The sequence below is a fragment of the Salvelinus sp. IW2-2015 genome, unplaced genomic scaffold, assembly GCF_002910315.2.
Source record: "Salvelinus sp. IW2-2015 unplaced genomic scaffold, ASM291031v2 Un_scaffold5260, whole genome shotgun sequence".
Lineage (NCBI taxonomy): Eukaryota > Metazoa > Chordata > Actinopteri > Salmoniformes > Salmonidae > Salvelinus > Salvelinus sp. IW2-2015.
In genome coordinates, this window is record NW_019946525.1 from 33,067 (window position 1) to 39,133 (window position 6,067).

Below are 6,067 nucleotides of genomic sequence, written 5' to 3' on the forward strand. Positions count from 1 at the left end.
TTTCTCTCTGTGTATGTGTGTGTGTGTTTCTCTGTGTGGGTGTTTCTCTGTCTGTCTATGTGTGTGTGTGTGTGTGTGTGTGTGTGTGTTCATCACTGTGTGTTGTTTCAGAGTTACATCCACGGCAGCAGTCAGGCCCAGTTTGTAGCAGAAACTCACATCGTGCTGCTCTTCAGTATCCTTTACACACCTCAGTCTGACCTCTAACCCTGTATGAGAGCCTCTCATTGGCTACAGCTTCTCTCTGTGACCCTTAACCTCCTGCCCCAGACTCTGCTGTTACCATAGGGATGGTGCTGTTGCACGAGGCTGCCACGTCAGATATGGACATTGGCAAGAGGAAAAGTATGTATCTATATCTCCATCTCTCTCAATTCAATTCGCTTTATTGGCATGACGTAACAATGTACATATTGCCAAAGCTTATTTTGGATATTTACAAAATAAAAATAAATAAAAATGAGAATCAAAATTGTACAATAACCAAGTGTCAAAATAACCAACACATTCAACAATAACAATAAGCATAGAGGACATGTGCAGGTTGAATGGTCTGTCAGACACTGTCCCTCATCTTATGGCAGGCAGCAATGTAGTGCGCTGCCAACCCACAGCTCTCTGCGTCCTCCCCCAACAGGACGGGTAGCCTACTCTCATCAGAGAGGTCTTTGAAACCTTGAATAAGGGTTTCAAATTTGGGGAAATTACACTCTCTAATTGTTCTATATTTTTGACATTTTGTCAGGAAATGCAGCTCCGTCTCAGGTTCTGCTGTGGTGCAGTGGTTGCACAGCCTTTCCTCTACTGGGAGCCAGGTTTTCCTGTGTCTACCCTCCTCAATGACAAGGCTGTGCTCACTGAGCCTGTACTTTGTCAAGGTTTTTCTAAGGTTTTGACTAGTAACCATGGTCAAATATTTAGCCACAGTGTACTGTCGATTTAGGGCCAGATAGCACTGCATTTTGCTTTGTGTTTGGCTTCCCAATAAGCAATATAGTTTTGTTTTGACTCTGTTGTAATTTGGTTTATTCTGATTGATTAGATGTTCTGGTCCTGAGGCTTCAGTGTGTTAGTAGAACAGGTTTGTGAACTCAGGACCAGCTGGATGACCATCTCTCTGTCTCTCTCTCAATTCAATTCAATTCAATTCAATTCAATTGACTTTATTGACATGGCAAGTTATTATTACTTACATTGTCAAAGTATACATTTCGAAAATTTAAATAAAATATAGATGTATATATATTATATAATATTTATATATAAATAAATGGGGATGGGACTAAACAGCAATAATAAATAGTAGTAGTGACATTGGATTACCATTAATAACAGCTACAACAACCAATATTAATCAGAACAACAATACATTAAAGCAACAGTAGTAGACCAGTGTCAACCATGACTGAGAAGACACATGATCTGCGTACGAAAGACAAAACAAAACTAAGCTAAATGGAAATATTATCAACATTACTTTGCATTTTTCACTGGCTGTCCCTCAGGTTGTGGAGGAGGACACATATTTGGCTGCCAAAACTGCACATTTTGCTTTTCACCCAATACATATTTTGAATTTTCTTCATCTTTTATAGTTTCAAATTCTTTGTATTGAATTATATTTTGGGAAAGAAATAGCTCTTAGGTCTGAGTGTGTCACCAGTGTTCTCTTCCTCTCCTGCAGCTCCTCTCTTAGTGTCGGTCAGCTCCTTATTGCTCCTCTCTTAGTGCGGTCAGCTCCTTATTGCTCCTCCTTTAGTGTTGGTCAGCTCCTTATTGCTCCTCTCTTAGTGCGGTCAGCTCCTTATTGCTCCTCTCTTAGTGTGGTCAGCTCCTTATTGCTCCTCTCTTAGTGCGGTCAGCTCCTTATTGCTGCTCTCTTAGTGTGTCAGCTCCTTATTGCTCCTCTCTTAGTGTGGTCAGCTCCTATTGCTCCTCTCTTAGTGTGGTCAGCTCCTTATTGCTCCTCTCTTAGTGTGTGTCAGCTCCTTATTGCTCTCTCTAGTGTGTCAGCTCCTTATTGCTGCTCTCTTTAGTGGTTCAGCTCCTTATTGCTCCTCTCTTAGTGTGGTCAGCTCCTTATTGCTCCTCTCTTAGTGTGGTCAGCTCCTTATTGCTCCTCTCTTAGTGTGGCGTCAGCTCCTTATTGCTCCTCTCTTAGTGTGGTCAGCTCCTTATTGCTGCTCTCTTAAGTGTGGTCAGCTCCTTATTGCTCCTCTCTTAGTTGTGGTCAGCTCCTTATTGCTCCTCTCTTAGTCCGGTCAGCCCTTATTGTCCTCTCTTAGTGTGCCGTCAGCTCCTGCGCAGCCCTCTCTATTGTGGTCAGCTCCTTATTGCTGCTATGCCTGTCTTTTTGGGCTCTCTCACCTCCTTTGTAGCTCACCCTCTCTCTTGTAGCCGTCTCTCTCTGCTGAACCTCTTTCAGCTGTGAGCTGCTCTGCACTGAGGGGTCGCCTCCTCCTGGCATGTCCTCCACTATGGTGGGAAGAGGTGCTGGATGTGCATTTGGGTGGGGAGAGTAGGGTGAGGGTGGTCTGGATGTGCCTTTTGGGGTGGGGAGAGTAGGGGTAGGGTGGTGCTGGTGGAGTTTGTCTTGTGGGAGGGCATGTCACTGGTGGTGTCCTTCTCTCTCTCCACTCTCTCCTTAATGGTCTGAAAGTCTGTTTCAAACAGCCTAATGTTACCTTGCACCATGACAGTCCCAGTCTTGTAGAGGTGATTGTTATCATGGTGCTGTCAGGGTCGTCTGTCTCTTTGATTTTCAGCTTCCACCCATTACAGATTCCCTCTTTCTTTATGGATGGTAGTTGAGAGCAGACTGCTGAGCGCCATGCATTGGCTGGTCAGTGAGGAAGATGAGATTACTCACGTCACCGTGAAGCGTTTCTGGCCTCCCCTTTAGTAGTTTCTGTTTAAAAGCTTTCCTTAGCAAAAATGTTTATTTTTAATTTACAATCTATAAAGCTATGAGAATAGGAAGGTTCAAGTCTTTTGTGAAGCATCACAGCACAGTTGAAAAATATATGGCAAATAAAAATCCGAAATGGATGATGTTGGAAGATAGATGGAGGGGTTGAGTGGAACTGAAGGGTGGGACTAATAACAGATAAACAATGTTAGGCATACGGGATCTGTGAAATGTGTATAGGTGCGGAGCTTTTGTGAAATAGCACAGTTACAAGTGGAAAATAAAATTGGATGGACAACAGAAATAGAGGAAGACTAAGAAACAAATAAGAGAGAACTATTGTAAAGTGGACTGTGTCTGTAAGATGGGTATAAGATGTATAAATTGAAGGTAAAAGCAGAAGTGTTTATTAGTTTACTCCAATTGGGGGATCGGTGGTAGGGTGCGGGGAATAATAATAAAGGTATATTCTTTAAAAAAGTATGTATGTCTATATAGGTATGTGTATGTATATATGTGTATATGTATGCATGCGTGTATGGATATATATATTTACCCCAAAAAATATGGGGGATTGGAAATGATGCAGACAATTACATTGGAAGCAACATTCTTTCCGCAAGATTAAGCTGATCCACCCCCCCCCCAAAAAAAATAAAAAATAAAAAAATAAAAAATAAATAAAAAAGCTTTCCTCGTTGTGTAATTTTTGTCCTCTGGAGGGTAGAGAGTGGATTCTGCGCTGAGGGGGAGTGGGGACATGGTGTCTGTGGGCTCTGCTACTACTGCTGCCCCGTTGCCATGGCAACCGGTTTGTTCGCCTGCTGCTAGCGCTAATTTAGTTCAAAAACCAGCAAAAAGAGTGACAAACCTTCACACAAAAAACTGAAGATATGTTTAAAGTTAGTCCGTGCTCCTTTTTGTTTTACTCACTCAGTTTGGTCGTTTGATGTAGTTGTATTAACTGCCCTTGCTAGGTTTGTTCCAGCTCGTTTCTTCTGGCTAGCTTGTTAGTCTGCTGGCTAGGTCTTTGTTGTGTAGCTAGCTAGACTCAAAACTTCTTAACTTGAGGCGCAAAGTTACTTTTTTTTCTGTTCTGAATGTATAGAGTTGTTGTTCATCACTTCCTGTCTGGAATTCTTCTTCGATTAGAGTGTTTATCTCATTCTAAAAACCAAACAATATGAAATATATCAGGAGCTCATGTTGAGCATGACTCTCTCTCTCTCTCTAGTCATGTGTGTAGCAGGGATCGGTCTGGTGATGCTCTTCTTCAGTTGGCTGCTGTCCATCTTTAGAGCTAAATACCATGGATACCCTTACAGGTAATAAACACACTCACACAGACACACACACTTCTTCTTCATTCCCTGTTGTCTGACTATAACTGGTTGTGTTTTCCAGTTTCCTGTTGAGTTAGAGCTGGGAGGAAGAAGCCTGGAAGTCCCAAAGTGCCTCGGACGCCTCACACACCACAACACCACAACAACACAACAACAACACAACAACACACCACAACACCACAACAACACACTACAACACCACAACAACACAACAACACACCACAACAACACAACACCACAACAACAACACCACAACACCACAACCACACAACAACACAACACCACAACAACAACACACCAACCACACCCACCACACCCACAACAACACACCCACAACACCACAACAACACAACAACACCCACAACAAACACACAACACCACAACAACAACACACACACAACACCACAACAAACACACACCACAACACCACAACAACACACCAACACCAACAACCCAACACACACACACACAACAACCACCAACACACCACAACACCCACACCACAACACCACAAAACACAACCACAACAACACAAACACAACACACACAACACAACAACCACAACACCAAACAACAACACCCAAACACCAACAACAACACAACAACACACCAACAACAAACACCACAACACCACAATAACACACCACAACCAACACACACACACACCAACAACAACAACACACCACCACAACAACATAACACACCACACGACAACATAACACACACTGTTGATCTGGCTTTATCTCCTCTGTTACTAGAAGCTACCAGGGAGACGTTGTTAACAATGACATTCACAAAGTTCAGAATGTCTTTTTTTATAAATAAATAAATAAAAACATTTAAAATGTAGATATGAAGGTGACCATTGACTCTGCCCTGTTAGATATAACAATTATTGGAAGAGGATAAGGATGTTCTATCTACATAGAGGAAATGGAGGATAAGGATGTTCTATCTACATAGAGGAAATGGAGGATAAGGATGTTCTATCTACATAGAGGAAATGGAGGATAAGGATGTTCTATCTACATAGAGGAAATGGAGATAAGGATGTTCTATCTACATAGAGAGGATGGAGGATAAGGATGTTCTATCTACATAGAGGAAATGGAGATATTGTATACAGTGTCTGTACTGGTCTATGCATCTAAAGCACTGTATTGGTCTATGGTTCTACTGTACTGGTCTACGCGTGATGATCAGCTAAGACAGACTGGGTTTAGAGAAGACGAGGGTCTGTAACTGAGTGTTGGGGTTAGAGAAAGACGAGGGTCTGTAACTGATGTTGGGGTTAGAGAAAGACGAGGTCTGTAACTTAGTGTTGGGGTTAGAGAAGACGAGGGTCTGTAACTTAGTGTTGGGTTAAGAAAGACGGGGTCTGTAACTTAGTGTTGGGGTTAGAGAAAGACGAGGGTCACTGTGAGTACTTGTAACTTAGTGTTGGGGTATGGAGGGTTATGTGATATCTGACTGATCTGCTGTATGCTCTGTCCTGTCTCAGGTGGTGATGATGCTTGTTGCCATTAAAGTGCCTTAATGACTATACCGCCTCCTGTGGATGTTTCCAGTGGTTCCTCACTACAGTCTGACAAATTAGCATTGTACATAGATCGACAGTGTTTCCTCACTACAGTCCTGACAATTAGATTGTACAGATGACAGCTCTGTTCACAACTACAGTCCTGAAAATGTGCATTGGACCAGAATGACAGGCCAAACAGCACAACCCATCTGCACTGTTCAATGTATTTTTTTGTAAAATGTTCAGTGTAAATTGTTAAATGTTGTCCTTGTGGATATAGTTGTGTGGTTTGTT

The 6,067-nt window shown here is 42.3% G+C and overlaps 2 long non-coding RNA genes across 2 annotated transcripts; both read right to left on the reverse strand.

The window, feature by feature from the left end:
- Positions 1-4,375: 4,375 nt before the first annotated feature.
- Positions 4,376-4,687, reverse strand: LOC139026610 (uncharacterized). The gene is made up of 2 exons (XR_011478461.1): positions 4,582-4,687; positions 4,376-4,441 (listed from the first exon to the last, which is right to left on the reverse strand). It is a non-coding gene; the product is annotated as an uncharacterized lncRNA (long non-coding RNA).
- A 789-nt stretch (positions 4,688-5,476) lies between these two features.
- LOC139026611 (uncharacterized) lies at positions 5,477-5,850 on the reverse strand. Its single transcript, XR_011478462.1, has 2 exons — positions 5,679-5,850; positions 5,477-5,524 (listed from the first exon to the last, which is right to left on the reverse strand). It is a non-coding gene; the product is annotated as an uncharacterized lncRNA (long non-coding RNA).
- Between the last annotated feature and the right edge of the window lie 217 nt (positions 5,851-6,067).